The following is a 16,620-nucleotide window of genomic DNA, read 5'->3' as shown; positions in this document are numbered from 1 at the left end:
AACTTGCAATTAGCATACATCTCCCCATTTCGAAAAGTGTACGCATGCCCCTCTCAGCAGTACCATTTTAATGAAGTGAGTATGGTGCTGATGTTTCATGTCTGATACCGTTCCTCCTTAACAGTGTCTGGAAGTTTTTGCACATAAACTCTGTGCCATTGTCAGAACTGACGAGTTTTACCTTCCTATAGGGGGCAGTATTTGCTAGGAATATTTCAGTTGCCTCCACAGTGTCACTCTTTGCTTTAAGAAAATATACAAACACTGCGTTTGAGTGATCATCTGTAAATGACTGCACATACTTGTACCCATCAATAAACTCATTAGCTACTGGACCAGTTAGGTCTGTGCGTACCATTTGAAAGGGGGCCTTTGCTTTAGTATTGGGATCTCTGTTTCGGGTCTGAATAAACTTTCCTTGAATATATAGCACACACTCTTGATCAGGCTTGATAGCCTTCCCCTTAATCTGCATACCATCAACCACATTTTGCAATCTTATTACGTCCTTGTAGTTGCAGTGACCCAATATTTTGTGCCACTTCTGCATGTCACTACAAGTGTTACACTTATCACTGTCCTCGTCCTCAGTATGTTAATAATACAACCTACGATACACATGAATGTTAAACTCTGTACCGTTAACATGTCCTGTCCTTGTTGAATTGTTACAGTTAATCCAAGTGCGGTGGCCGATTTCACAGAAAAAAATTGTCTTGTGGGTAAGACGGTATAAACAATGCGTTCTTCAGCGTTGCTCTGCAACCTTGTCCTGTACTGTCCATCAGGATAACCTCTGCGTTCCCTTTATGCTGAGCAGTATCTCTGCACAGGGATCTATCAGCCAATTCCACACAGTGAACATCAAACAAATGAAACGAATCAAAAATGTTATAGTGTCCTTCTTGTGGCCGACAAGTATTGCGAATGTTTTAAAGTTATGCACACTATGCACACAATACAACTGAGTGCATCAATGATATCTCTTAACAGCCTGACACCTGAATATCATCAAGTGGTGGAACCTGCAACCAGAACCTTTTATCTCATCACTGCAATAACTGCTTGAACATAAACTGTATCAACACTTAAGTCTATAACATAGTACAAGTTTTTTTTCTGCTGGTAAGTGCAAATCATATTAGAAGATATTAGACTGTTGTTCTGAGTATTAGTGACAACTACTATGAACACAGTTGGACTTGATTCATCCACTTGTGTGATTCATATTTGAAACGTTTTCATTGATCCCACTCTATTTAGTTTAGTGAAGGTTTTAAGCTTCAGGTTAATTACAACCTTAATAACTATCCTCGACCTAACTTGAAAATACTTAATATTAGTTACTGGTATAAAAAGATAAATTCAATTACTATAAAAATAAAACCAATTTTGGTTCTGTAGTAACAAAATCTTACCCAGTAGTATATAATCTAGCGTACCAGACCTTCTTTATAGTTTCACATTAGGTATTACTAAAAGGCTAAAAAATCTGTAACGTAATCAATAACAAGACTATACTAATATAAAGTTTATTCTGCTGGTAAGTGTCAGGATCCCACAGGCATTGGACCCACATGCACAGCACGGACAGGTTAGTGGTTTAAGTGATGACAGTCTTTATTATGTAATTCAAGGCAAGGCAAGCAGGGTTTACCCCAGTGATCTTAGGCGTGAGCACAAAAGGAGCACGCAGAATCAAAATCCGGGAGCAGGCGAGGTTTCGTTAGCAGGTAAGCACGGCAGCGGTACAGGTAAGGAACAGGCTGATCAGATCAGGTCATGATCAGACGGTCAGGTACGTTACCGGTTTGTTCACAGCAAAAGTACAGGCAGGGAGCAGGTAGGAATCCAGAGTCAGGGTCAAACAAGATAAAGAATACGTTTGGCTATGCGAAAGTGCTGCTGGAAAGTGGTGTATACACGCGACGATCTGGCGTCTGACTGGTGTGTGAGGTGGTGTCTAAGTACCGGTGCTCGATTACGTGATAACTGTCAGGTGTGCGTGATTAACCGGGGATGGCAGGGAGAACAGCTGAGACATGGGTGAGAGAGGAAGTGCTTCAAAGTAAACCAGGAAACTAGAACTAAAACATGACAACATGAATAAAAACAAAGTCCTTTCAAAATAAAACCGGGACATGACCAGGAGCATGACAGGAATATGACAGTAAGTGCTAAGAGTTGAGCACAGGAGATAGCAATTAAAAGCATATTAGAGGATATTAGACTATTAATATATTATTGGCAATTACTATAAACACAGTTTGACTTTATTCATCAACTTGTGCGTTTCATATTTGAGAAATATTTTAGTTGTATAATTACAGGCCTAGTAGCACTTTTCTGAGTGACACCAGACAATTTTTAAGCTGTGATTAGAAATCTCAAGGAATCTCAGCTTTACTGAAGTCAACACAGTCACTTGTTTGGTTTGACATTTGTTAACTTAGAACACAATGCCAAGGAAGAATAAGAGGTCCCAAGGCACAAAACAGCGGTGGCAGAAGCTGAAGGAGTCTTACTGTGCAGCAACTGGTGAACAGGCAGAATGCCCTGGTCCTCAGACAACCAATGTAACTGAAAGGTAACTGAAAATTGTTCAGGTAAAAGTGTACAGCAGCAGGCGGCTCTACGCCATGAACCATCTGAGGACAGAGAACAGAGGACATCAAAGTGATGCTACATGTGTAGCTGGACCTTCTAATGCTGACCAGGTAAACAACAGAGGTCAAAGTGTTCCACCTCTACATAAAAAAATCATATGCTGATGTGTTGAAGGCAGGACCTCAGACTGATGCTGCTTGTGTAGCTAGACCTTCTTGTGCACAAACTGTAGACCTGGGAGTTCAGCCTAATGAAACCTGTGTACGTGCGTCCCGCAGCCATGAGGTATGGTAGATCCATGAATGAATACACCTGTAACTCAACTTCACCAGAGCAGATCTTGACCTTGTTTTGGATAAAGGCAATGTGATGTATAAAGAGGCCAAAAGAAAGTTTCCTGCTAGTGTACATCTGGCTACTGATGAGCTCCCTGATGAAGCAGCAGCACGCAGACATGTGTATCAAGTTGACATGACACAACCTTCCAGGTAGGTTTGAGCTGCTTGCTATCTGAAGTGCGCTGCGCATTGTTGATGATGACAGGATTATGTATTGCAGTGTTCAGAACCAGATCAAGTGGGTATAGGTTTTTTAACCTCACTCAACAACAGCTAAAGGTTTGCTATTATCAATGGGATCAAAGATCAGCTCAGCTAGTCAGGAGTCTAACGGTGGGAGCGGAGACCCCGAGCTCTCCCAGCGCGTCGTTGGAGGCCCCGAAGCCCATTGCAGTGAGTACCGCCGCATATGCCCCGGCTCCCGACGCACGTCTGGGCGTGCCGCAGCGATTCTCTGGAGACTCGGGGGATTGTAGGAACTTTCTCACACAGTGTAAGATTCACTTTGAGCTCCATGCGCCCAGTTTTCCCACGGAGCGATCAAAAGTAGCATACGCGGTCTCTCATCTGACCGGTGACCCGGACGCTTGGGCTACGGCGGAGTGGCAGAACAGGTCGCCCTGCATGTCTACATTTTTGCGCTTCTCAGAATCCCTGAAACAGATTTTCCAAGAAGTCACTGCCGGACGGGAGGCGGCCCAGAGACTGTTTAACATTAGACAGGGGAGACGAAGCGCGGTGAAATACGCCATAGAATTTCGCACATTAGCAGCGGAGGCGGGCTGGGACGCCACCGCTCTTGGTGACGTGTTCATCCGGGGTTTGTCCTGTCGTGTGAAGGACTGCTTGGCGGCTCGAGACCTGCCCAAGGAGCTGGATGCGCTCTTTGCTCTCGCCATTCAGATTGACCGCCGCCTGTGGAACAGCGACCAGGAGCAGCGTGAGGAGAGCCGGTGGACGGGAGCCGGTGGCGCGCGGGGAGGGGGTGCGGAGTCACCACCCATCATTGCCTCCGCCCCCAGAGCTCCGTTAACCCCTGAGGAACCGAGTTGCAGTTGGGTCGCGCGCGGTTGACTGAGGGAGAGAAGTGACGTCGGAACCTGGGGCTCTGCTTATATTGTGGGCAGGCTGGCCATTTCGCCTTGAGTTGTCCGGCAAAAGGGGGGGCTCATCACTAGATCGGAGGTTAGTGTTGAGCCGTGCCATTCTGAATAATGCCTCCACCCGTTCTCTTCCTACTGTTACCCTACAGGTCGGCTCTAACACAGTGAAACAGGCCGTACTCATTGACTCTGGGGCGGACGCCCTTGAATACCTTGAATACCTTAAGACAGCCAAACGGCTAAATTCCCGCCAGGTCCGTTGGTCGTTGTTTTTTGCCTGTTTTAACTTCCACCTCTCTAGGAACACCAAGCCGGATGTCCTGTCCCGATTCCATGAGGCTGCCAAGACCCGGAAGAGCCCGCACTCTACTTCCTGCGGGCTGCGTGGTGGGAGCGGTGACTTGGCCCATTGAGTCCCAAGTGAAAGAAGCAGCTCGGGGCCAACCGGTTCCTCCCGCCTGTCCGCCTAACCGCCTGTTTGTTCCCCCAGACCTTGGGAGCGAGGTGATACACTGGGCGCACACTGCTCCGTTCAGCAACCACCCAGGGACGGGGCGTACAGCCTTCGTGGTAGGGGGCCGGTTCTGGTGGCCAGGCCTGGAGAAGGATGTCCAGGAGTATGTCACCGCCTGCCCACTCTGTGCATCCCACAAACTGTCCCACCAGTGGTCGGTGGGGTCGTTATCTGTTCCCCACCGACCCTGGTGTCACACCGCTTTGGATTTTGTCACTGGTCTACCCCCGTCCCACGGAAACACGGTAATTATGACCGTGACTGATCGTTTCTCCCGTCTCGCCCACTTCATTCCCCTGCCTAGGTTACCCACTGCCAAGCAGACAGCACAGGAGATGTTGAAGCACGTCTTTCGGCTCCATGGGTTCCCGCAGGATATCGTCTCGGACAGAGGGCCTCAGTTTGTGTCTCGCTTTTGGAGGGAGTTTTGTGCCTTACTAGGAGCAGAGGTGAGCTTGACCTCCAGATATGACTCGGAATCGGAGTCAGGTGGAGAGGACCAACCAACAGCTGGAGACTGGCCTCCGTCTTCTGTCCTCCCGGAACCCCTCCTCCTGGTCACGGCAGCTTCTCTGGGTTGAGTTTGCGCATAACACCCTGCTCTGTTCCACCACCGGGCTAAGGCCCTTCCAGTGCACCTACGGGTTCCAGCCTCCCTTGTTCCCATCCTTGGAAAGTGAGGTCCGCGTTCCGTCGGCTCATGCCCTCCTGCAACGCTGTCGGCGCACCTGGCTCCGGGTTGGCTTCCGTTCCAGTCCCTTGGTTCCTCCTTCAACTCTCCCCCCTCCTCCTCGGGTCGTGGGTGGGGATCCGGCCTACGCGGTCAAGGAGCTCCTGGACTGCAGGCGACGAGGTCGAGGTCGTCAGTACCTCGTGGACTGGGAGGGGTACGGTCCGGAAGAACGCTCTTGGGTCTCGGCCACGGACATCCTGGACCCCAGCTTGATTGCAAACTTCCATCGCACATATCGCTGGTAACGTATCTGATTGTCTGACCCTGAGAAAGCCTGCTCCTTACCTGGTACCTTTGCCGTGTCAAACTGTTATCGAACCCCTGTCTGTCCCTGGACTCGATTGTGCCTGTTCCTCTTGTACTTACTATTCGAGATTTTTCTGTGTATGACCTGGACCGTCTGTACTAACCATTGTGGAATAAATACTAAGCATTCTACGTTAACGATACGTGTCTCCTGTTGTCCGCCCTGTGCACGTGGGTCCGACATCTGCCAAAGTCTGACATACTGCATCTTAACATGACCAGAACAGATCGTTGATTACATATATAATAATATATAACATGATACATAAATATACATCTTTTTACTTGTAACTGTAAAGCCATAAGGGTTCACTGTATCACAGTGAATGCTGGAATAAAGATTACAACAACTAAACAGCGAATGCTTCCAGTATTCACTGTGACTATAAAGATTAGAAAAACAATACAGTCAATGCTGGAAAAACTGAACCTGCTGGAAGCATTTACTGTGATACGATGATTATTTTGTATTTATTAATTTACACAAAATCTAAAAGACGTGGGATCACTATGACCACTAGAATATTACAAGTTATGGCCGTTTGAAACTGAATCAAGCAGCTGTAGTACACACAACTGAGCTAAACGCCTTAATGAGGCGGTAGAGGCGACAGACAGCCACAACACTGGTGACTGAACGGCACACAGGCCTGTCTGATGGTGGCGGAATAATGCTATTTCTATTCTGTTCGTCAGAAAAGCCTCAGTGGCAGCTACAACGCTGCCTCCGCCATTCTGTCTGTTTGCTAAAGTTATAGTAGTGGACTCTCATTGGTTAGGACAGTTTAACCCCAGCCAATCAAGTTTAAGTTTAATAAAAATTGTTTTAATAAAAATTGAATTAATAATTAATCAATTTACGGGGCACCACCCTGTTACCAGGGACCAATAACCAATTTGGAATAGCCAATACAGTCTCGATTGTATTTAAGTTAGTTGAAGGGTGAACTCCGTACCATAGCCGACTCAATTCACCAGTGCTGTAAAACCATATACAAATAATCACAGACATCGACCAATTAAATTATGAACGCTTTATTAAACAATTCATATTAACTTCAGTGTCAACACTATCTTGAATAACTCAGCAAATCACAACTTAATCTTATGGTGTGTTCGTCTGGACGTACTGTATGTGTAGGCGCATTACCTGAGATAAGAGGGGTGTGTGTGTGTGAGTGTATGTGTGTGTGTGTGTGTGTGTGAGAGAGAGAGAGAGAAAGAGAGAGAGAGAGAGATGGAAGGAGAAAGGAGGAGAAGCGCGCCCCCTTTTAGGGGCGTGGTGAGGTGGCACAGCTGCGCGCGTGTGCCGGTGAGCCCTTTGAATGGAGCGCGCGTGTCTGGCGCTCACAGGGAAAGAAGCGTGTAAAGGAGTGTGAAGTGGGACTAGCGTAAATAAGGCTTGCGGTCTCACAAACACGTGGGGCTACAGTATATTCGGCGATACAGTCACATGAACGCGGAAGGGGGCAGTGGTTGAAACATGCGCTTGGCGTGGTCGCAGCAGAAACAGAGCAACCGCACAGTACCACAATAAAGCACTTAAGCTAGCACAATCACAAATTAAATCACTTCAATGTGCACTTCTTAGATTCACACCCATTAATTTTAAGAAAAATGTTTGTTCAATGTCTATCCAGGAGGAGTCTGCTGGCATGGGTTTTATCCATTTGCAGACATGGTTCAGTTTATTGGCAAGAAAATAGTGGTGGAAGTTAGGTAGTTCTAGGGCGCCGTAGCGTCTGGATTTTTGAATAGTTTTTAAACTAATTCTTGGTGGCTTGGTTTTCCACAAAAACTGAGATGTAGGTGTCTAATGTCTTAAACCACGCCTGGGCTGGCTGAGTTGGAATCATTGAGAATATGTAATTAATTTTTGGCAGGATCATCATTTTTATGGTGGCAATTCTTCCCATAAGTGAAATGGGTAAGGACTGCCATGTTTTGAGGTTGGCTTCTATTTGTTTTAATAATGCATTGTAGTTTAGATCAATAAGCTCTGATAGCCTGGGCGACAATTCAATGCCCAAGTATTTAATGTTCCCTGAATGGAGTGTGGTAGAAGAGATGTTAGTCACCTTAAGGTTAAGTGGTAGCACTATAGATTTGGTCCAGTTAATAGAGTATTCTGAAAGTCCTGAGAATTCATCTATGAGGCTGATAGTTGTAGAAGGAGACGTCTGTGGCTCCAGGGGAAACAGTAACACATCGTCAGCATATAAACTTATTTTATGATTTACTGATTTGGTCGATATTTCAGTATTTCCTTCATGCTGTCTTATAGCTGCGGCTAGAGGTTCAATAAATATTGCAAATAGGGATGGGGAAAGTGGGCAGCCCTGTCTTGTCCCTCTATGCAGATTAAACCTTGGTGAGGTCTGGTTGTTTGTTCTGACTGCGGTGTTTGCTGAGCTGTATAATATTTGGATCCAGTCTATGAATGATTTCCCAATGCCGAATAAGTGCTTAAAGAAACTTCAAGTTTACTCTATCGAAAGCTTTTTCTGCATCTAAGGAGACGATGGCTGACTCTAGTTTATGGGTGGTGACATAATCAATTAAGTTGATTAATCTGTTCATATTGTTTGTTGACTGTCTACCTTTAATGAAGCCTGTTTGATCAGAGTGAATTATATATGGAGTGATCTTTTCTAATCTTCTAGCAAGTGCTTTACACCCTTTTTTTAGATCTACATTTATTAGTGAAATTGGTCTATAACTCGATGGGAGTGTAGGGTCTGTTCCTGGTTTTTGGAGCAGGCTTATGTAGGCAGAATTCATATTTGTGGGTAGTGAATGCTGTTGTTTAATTTCAGCTACCATTTTGTAAAAGGTGGGTGCCAGCATGGACCAGAACTCTTTATAAAATTCAGTTGGGAATCCATCTGGTCCTGGAGCTTTTTTATTGGGCATCTCCTGCAGAGCTTCATGTAGTTCTGCCAAAGATAACAATGAGTCTAGAGTTGTGGATTGTTCTTCCTTTAGCTTTGGCAGTTCTAGTTTATTCAGAAACGCCTCTATGGCTGAGGTGGATGGATCTATTTGGGACATATATAACTCTTGGTAAAAGTTTTTAAAGGTATCATATATCATGGGGATCACGAGTAATATTCCTTTTCTTATTAGTTATTAAATGGATGATTTGTTTCTCTTTATTATTTTTAATTGGTTAGCTAGAAATTTACCACATTTGTTAGCATGGTCAAAGTTCTCCCAGCGTAATTGGTCTATCTGAAACTGAGTTTTGCAATCAATTATATTGTTTAATCTCAGCTTTAGATTGCTCATGTCTTCTAGGATTCTATCATTGGTTGGAGAGGCAGCATGTTTAATCTCTAGAGATTTTATTTTTTGCTCTAATTCTAATTCAAGTAACTGCCTTCCCAGTCTCCCAAAGAACACAGGGTGAGGTTCCCGGTGTATCGTTGATCTCTATAAAGGTTGTCCATTCTCTCCTGACATAACTGATGAAGTCTTGATCATTGAGTAATGATGTATTAAACCTCCAATTCCTGGTTGATGGTGTGACTGTCTTAATCAACGAAATGGACATTGGTGCATGATCACTGATTGTGATAGAGTGAATATTGGTGTCAGAGACATCTTGTAAGACTGAGTTATTTACTAAAATATAATCTATACAGCAGTGAGAGTGGTGAACTGGCGAGAAAAAGGTATATTCCCTGGATGTAGGATGAAGAGAACGCCATGTGTCACAGAGACTGAAGTCATCCATGTACTGTTTTGCCAGTTCCTGTTGCTCACAGCTTTGCTTAGCCTGTCCAACTCTGGGTTAAATACTAAATTAAAGTCCCCTCCTACTATAAGTTTGGAACCAGAGTGAGCAGACAGTGATGTGAAGAAGCTGTGAAAGAAAGAGGGGTCGTCAACATTAGGGCCATACACATTAGCTATGCAATATTCAATGTTTCCTATCAAGATATTAATGATTATATATCTCCTTTCTGGATCTACAATGGTATCAATATGAGTAAAGTTAATCTTCTTATTTATCAGGATGGCGACCCCTCTTTGTTTAGAATTGTAACCGGCTTAGTAAGCATGTGGGAACTCTGTTGATGCCAGAGTGTAATTTATAATTTTGGGAATATGAGTTTCCTGTAGTAAAACAATGTCTGCTTGTAGGGTTTTCAAATGATTAAATATTTTAAATCGTTTCTCCTTCTTATTGATTCCACGTACATTCCAGGTGACAATCTTCAGTGGTGTCATATCTTACCTGACTGCTGTGGATCACTAGTCTTGTGTGTATGTAGTGTGACAGACTTTAGGTGTGTGGCTAACCTTAAGTACCTGTGTAATCTGAGTTGTGTGTTATCTATGTATGTGCATGTGTTTCCCCTGTGCAGTAGATGTTTGTGTGTGGCTGCTGGAGGGCTACATAGCTGGCTGACTACGTGGGAGAAGAATAGAGAAAAGAAGGATGTAAACAGTGTGGAGTGAAAGTAGGTGAAGGAAAAAGAGTAAAGGGAAGGAAAATTAAAGTGAAAGGAAAGTGAATGATTAAGCATGATGGGCGCTTTGCAAAGTTAGTGAGTGAGTGACATTAGAATGACAAAAACCATTTGCATGAAACATCTGCGAGGGAAAGAGTTTGAATACTGGATGTAAAGTTATAACACATAGTTGCATTGCATCTATTATTTTTTTAACAAACCTTTTAAAATAAACCATTTTTTTACATACCACCTGCTAGTAAAGCCACGGAGTTCCTTCCCGGTCCCGGTAGAGCTCTCCGTTGACGTACAGTTTGTCGACGCTGATGACAGCCCCGCAGCCTTCTGCCATGAACTTTTTACACCAAATTATGAACAGAGGTAATGAGAGAATGACTTTTTGTATTTTCTGTTTGTCTCTAAAAATAAAAACATATTAACTCCAATTCCATGTCTTTTTGTAAAAAAAAAAAATTGCCTGTTTTGTTGGTTTGTAAGGCGGTGCTTTGATTAAAATTCGTTTGCCGCTCATCGCAAGAGAAACGAAAACGCTGATGAAAGTGACTGGATGGACGGACGGGAAATGAAAATGTTGAAACGTACACGGGCTGATTAAGATTGATCTCAGCCACTCAGTTACGATGACATGCAAAGTCAAAACAAGTCAAACTGCAGTTCTGCAGACACAGAGTAAACATGTAGGAACAAACATGTTGCTGTAATGCGTCACTGTTGATCTGCTTATTTCTGGCGTCCTGTCAAATCTACGATCGACAACTGCTGTAAAACAAATTCCTATGATTATTACGGTTATTTACGTAAAATCTACGACTATTGGAATTTTAAAACCTAAATAAGCGGCTGTAGTCGCAGATGGACTGCGCTCTACGTCTTTACTTGGCCATGTGCATTCAAATTATATTAATTAAACCGCGACCCATAATCATGGAATTATGTGAAGCCAATACGTTGTATCAGATGTTAGAGCGGTGGGTGTGTACATATTCTTAAGAGACGCCTTCTATTTAAAGACACGAAAGAGCTGAGGAGAATGAAAACAAGAACGTGTTGCTGCTGTGGCTGCTGTGGCGCTGCCTGTTTTAAACCACACAGAACTATTATATATATATATATATATATATATATATATATATATATATTTTTTTTTTTTTTTTTTTTTTTTTTCCTCCGGCGCCGGTCGAGCTGGCTGCTGGTCACAACAGCTCCTGTCCTCTTACTTCTATTTATTACTTTCTTCACTTATTTAAGTTTACCTTTCTAGTGTGTTGTTAGTAACATTAGTGTACACAACCTGTACACAGCTTTTTTATAGTTTTTCTAAGTTTGGCGCAGTACAAACGCTGTTTTTAAAGCTACGATGTGCGTCGGGGTCAGAGCGCGCATTGTTTACACCGCGGAGCAGCTGATCGCGCTGCGCAGCGCCGTAGTTCTGCCCAGAGACAGACACGAGATCACCGCTGAGGTGCTGGTGAAGTCCCGACGTGGGCGCCGCGCTGGAAAACTACGACGGGAGAAAACGAGACGCTTCAGGCCCGCTGTCCCCTCCGTTATCATGGGGAACGTGAGATCTCTCCCCAACAAGATCGACGAGCTCGCGGCGCTCACACGGTACCAGCCGGAGTACAGAACGAGCAGCGTCCTGCTGTTCACGGAGACCTGGCTGACGTCACTCATCCCGGACTCGACTGTCGCACTGGACAATTTCATCTGCTACGTGCGGACAGAACGGAAAACAGCGGTAAGAGGAAGGGAGGGGGTCTGGCTGTGTTTGTGAACATCAGGTGGTGTATGCCACGACATTGCACTGTCAAAATGAAGCTGTGTAACAGAGACATTGAGCTGTTAGCGGTGGGCATGAGGCCATTCTACCTGCCAAGGGAGTTCACACACGTTATAATAATTGCTGTGTACGTCCCACCCTCCGCTAACGCTGACACAGCTTCTGAGACCCTGCTCTCAGTCACCAGCAGGCTGCAAACACAGCACCCACAGGCCCTCTTCCTGATCTCTGGGGACTTTAACCATGCACCTCCTTCAGCTGCTCTGCCTACATACACCCAGTATGTGACCTGCCCCACCAGAGACAATAAAACACTGGACTTATTCTATGCCAACACCAAAGAGGCCTACGCTGCATCCTCCCTCCCACCGCTGGGCAGAGCTGACCACAACATCCTGCATCTCCTGCCTGTGTATAAACCTGTTGTACACAGGCAGCCGGTGGTGCCCCGCACAGTGAAGAGGTGGACAGCTGAGAGCGAGGAGGCTCTCAGGGACTGTTTTAACACCACTGTGTGGACGGAGCTCTGCGACCCACATGGGGAGGACATTAACGCAATAACAGACTGTGTAACGGACTACATAAACTTCTGCTGTGAAAACACTGTTCCCACCAGGCGGGTTCGGTGTTTCACCAACAGCAAGCCATGGGTCACCCCTGATATTAAAGCTCTGCTAAAGGAGAAGAAGAGAGCATTTAAATCAGGGGACAGGGAGGAGCTGAGGAGGGTGCAGAAGGAGCTGAGGAGGAAAATCCGTGAGGGGAAGTCCAGCTACAGGAGGAAGATGGAGGAGCAGCTGCAGCAGAACAATGTCAGTGAGGTGTGGAGGAGCCTGAAAACCATCTCAGGCTTCAAAGCTCCACACCCACAGGCTGAGGGGGACCTGAGCTGGGTCAACGAGCTGAACTCACACTTTAATAGGTTTGACCAAGCACCCACTCACACCTCCCAGCAGCTGCCTCCGAACCTCTTGTCACCTCATACCACTGGATTACCAGCCCCCACAGCCCTTCACACCTTTACACAAAGCCCTCTACCCTCAGCCCTGACGACTGGTGACTCATCCCAACCACACCCCCTCACTTCACACCACACTGAGTCACTTCCTCAACCCCTCACTTCACACCACACTAAGACACTCCCTCCACCCCTATCCTTCTCCAGCACCCAGGTGAGAAGTGAGCTCAGGAAGATCAAGGCCAGGAAAGCAGCTGGACCAGACGGCATCAGCTCCAGACTCCTTAAGTCCTGTGCAGGCGAACTGTGTGGAGTTATGGAGCATGTCTTCAACCTGAGCCTCAAGCTGAGGGTGGTACCACAGCTCTGGAAGACCTCCTGCGTGGTACCAGTGCCCAAGACACCGCACGCCAAAGACCCCAGCAGCTTCAGACCAGTGGCTCTGACATCACACCTGATGAAGACACTGGAGAGACTGGTCCTGGGTAACCTCCGCTCTGCAGTGGGAACCTACCTGGACCCGCTGCAGTTCGCCTACCGACACGGCATAGGAGTAGACGACGCTGTCATCTTCCTCCTACATCGAGCCCTTTCCCACCTAGAGAAGCCCGGCAGCACTGTGAGGATCATGTTCTTTGACTTCTCCAGTGCCTTCAACACCATCCAGCCGATGCTTCTGAAACACAAACTGGAGGAGGCTGGTGTGGACCTTCATCTGACGGAGTGGATTATGGACTATCTCACAAACAGGCCTCAGTTTGTGAGAGCCAGGGACTGTGTGTCTGACACTCTGACCTGCAGTGTGGGGGCCCCACAGGGGACTGTACTGGCCCCCTTCCTTTTCACCCTCTACACGTCAGACTTCAGACACAACAAGGACAGCTGTGTTCTGCAGAAGTTCTCTGATGACTCTGCGATCGTCGGACTGATCACCGATGATGACGATGCAGAGTACAGAGGACTCACTCAGAACTTTGTGGACTGGTGCCAGCGGAACCACCTCCTGATCAATGTAGGGAAAACGAAGGAGATGGTGGTGGATTTCCGCAGACAGCAGCCTGCTCTCATCCCACCGATGCACATCCAGGGAAGAGACATTGAGAGAGTGGACTCTTACAAGTACCTGGGAGTGCATCTGAACAATAAACTGGACTGGACTCATAACACGGATGCACTGTACAGGAAGGGTCAGAGCAGACTCTACCTGCTGAGGAGACTGCGGTCTTTTGGAGTGAAGGGGCCACTCCTGAAGACCTTCTATGACTCTGTGGTGGCATCAGCCATCCTGTACGGTGTGGTCTGCTGGGGCAGCAGCATCACAGCGAGGGACAGGAAGAGACTGGACAGGATCATCAGAAAGTCCAGCTCTGTCCTGGGCTGCACTCTGGACACGGTGCAGGAGGTGGGTGAGAGAAGGGTCCTGGCTAAACTGACATCCATCATGGACCAGGTCTCTCACCCACTGGAGGACTCACTGTCTGCTCTGGAGAGCAGCTTCAGTAGCAGACTGATCCACCCTTGCTGTGTGAAGGAGAGATATCGTAGATCCTTCCTACCTGCTGCTGTCAGACTGTACAATCAGAACTGTTGACCACATCCCACCACAGTCACTCACCCACTGCATCAGTGGTTTATATAGCAACCTGCTCTGCACAATATTTGTGTAAATCTGTGAACAATCATGTATATTGTTACCGGTACAAATCTTATACCCATTACTGTGCAATAACCCTGCAATGACCTCATACTCACTCTAACTGTACTGTACTGCTTTGTACTGTGCCAACACAAACTGTTCTGTACCTGTATTCTTGCTCATCTGTACTGCTGTTGTGAGAGGTAATTTCCCCACTGCGGGACTATTAAAGGTTTTTCTTATCTTATCTTATCTTATCTTAACTTTGCAGTGAAGAGAAAATAGCTAAGCCATCAACAAGTTGTTGCCCTTCATACTCCCCAAGTTTAAGCACACAACAAATACTTAATAGTAAAAACTTAATAGTAAAATAGGTCTGGTGTAATATATGTGTGTTACAGGTAGAAATAGAAACAGACGGACATCGCTGAGTTACGCTGTAGTGCTTTGGAGGCTTCTAATCAACGCTGCGCCACCTGGTGGTTAAAACAAGACTAGCGTCCTGATATTTTTCAGCCCACTGCAGGATTAAAAATCTTTAGTCAGCGACCATTCGCTGCACCGTGACGACGCGTCGGTACTGCAGTAAAAATGCTAGTCACTTTGAACCGTTACCACTGTACCACCGGAACATAACTGAAGTGGCTGATCTCAACAAATCTACCAATGGCTTGAAAGGGCTGGGCTGAAGGACAGCACAGAAGCACTCATCCTGGCTGCACAGGAGCAGGCCCTGAGCACCACAGCCATAGAGGCCCAGATCTACCACACCAGACAAGACCCAGGGTGTAGACTGTGCAAAGAGGCCCCTGAGACGGTCCAGCACATAACTGCAGGGTGTAAGATGCTGGCAGGGAAAGCATACATGGAACGCCATAACCAAGTGGCTGGCATAGTATACAGGAACATCTGTGCAGAGTATGGACTGGAAACCCCAAGGTCAAAGTGGGAAACACCTCCCAAGGTGGTAGAGAACGAGCGAGCCAAGATCCTGTGGGAATTCCAGATACAGACAGACAGAATGGTAATGGCGAACCAACCAGGCATTGTGGTGGTGGACAAAGAGCAGAGGAAAGCCATGGTGGTGGATGTGGCAATACCAAGCGATGGCAACATCAGGAGAAAGGAGCATGAGAAACTAGAGAAATACCAAGGGCTCAGAGAAGAACTGGAGAAGGCTTGGAAGGTGAAGGTCACAGTGGTGCCTGGGGTGATCCGAGCACTGGGGGCAGTGACCCCCAAACTGGAGGAGTGGCTACAACAGATCCCTGGAATAACATCCGACATCTCAGTCCAGAAAAGTGCAGTCCTAGGAACAGCAAGGGCACTAAGCAGAACCCTCTAGCTTCCTGGCTTCTGGTGGAGGACCCGAGCTTGGAAAGCAAATGAGACCACCCGCGTGGGGCGAAAATAGTGTGTGTGTGTGTGTGTGTGTGTGTGTGTGTGTGTGTGTGTGTGTGCGTGCGTGCGTGCGTGCGTGCGTGCGTCTGTGTGTGTGTATAAAAAACAAAAACTCCTTGAGCTTGAGGGTTCTGCACAGCCACTCCTCCAATTTGGGGGTCACTGCCCCCAGTGCTCCAATCACCACAGGCACCACTGTGGCCTTCACCTTCCAAGCCTTCTCCAGTTCTTCTCTGAGCCCTTGGCTCCACTGATAGTGGCTCTTACGCTCGCTAGTCCTCGGCCTCCTTCCTTGCTTTGTGAGATTACCATCTTCCTCTTCATCTACCATCACCGGGGCATCTGGGGGTACAGCAGAAGAAGAATAAACCCGATGGAGACCAGCTGCTGTAACATGCAAGTTATAGCAGTGGTGGTCCTGGGCAAATTGGCGCCCTGGGAGAGATCATGATTTTGCACCCCCCAATCGCAACTATGCAAAATTGAAGCCTTCATGAATCACTGAGCAACTATGACAAAGTTGGGCTAAAATGACCCATTGCTCATCACCATATGACACAGTCAGAACAACGAAATCTACTGGTTGTGTGTGAGAACTGAGATCTGAGATTAAACCCTTGCTAATATGTGGTTGTTCAGGATCACAGTGTGTCACAGTCTCTGGTCCTGTTCCTTGTTTTATTTTGAGTTCCTTATGTTCGGTAATGTCTGGTTCTAGTCCCTGGTTTTATTTTGAAGTCCTTCCTGTCTGTCATGTTTTGGTTCT

Source organism: Betta splendens, chromosome 11 (genome assembly GCF_900634795.4).
Source record: "Betta splendens chromosome 11, fBetSpl5.4, whole genome shotgun sequence".
NCBI lineage: Eukaryota > Metazoa > Chordata > Actinopteri > Anabantiformes > Osphronemidae > Betta > Betta splendens.
The sequence above is the reverse complement of the archived record's forward strand: the minus strand, read 5'-3'. Positions refer to the sequence as shown.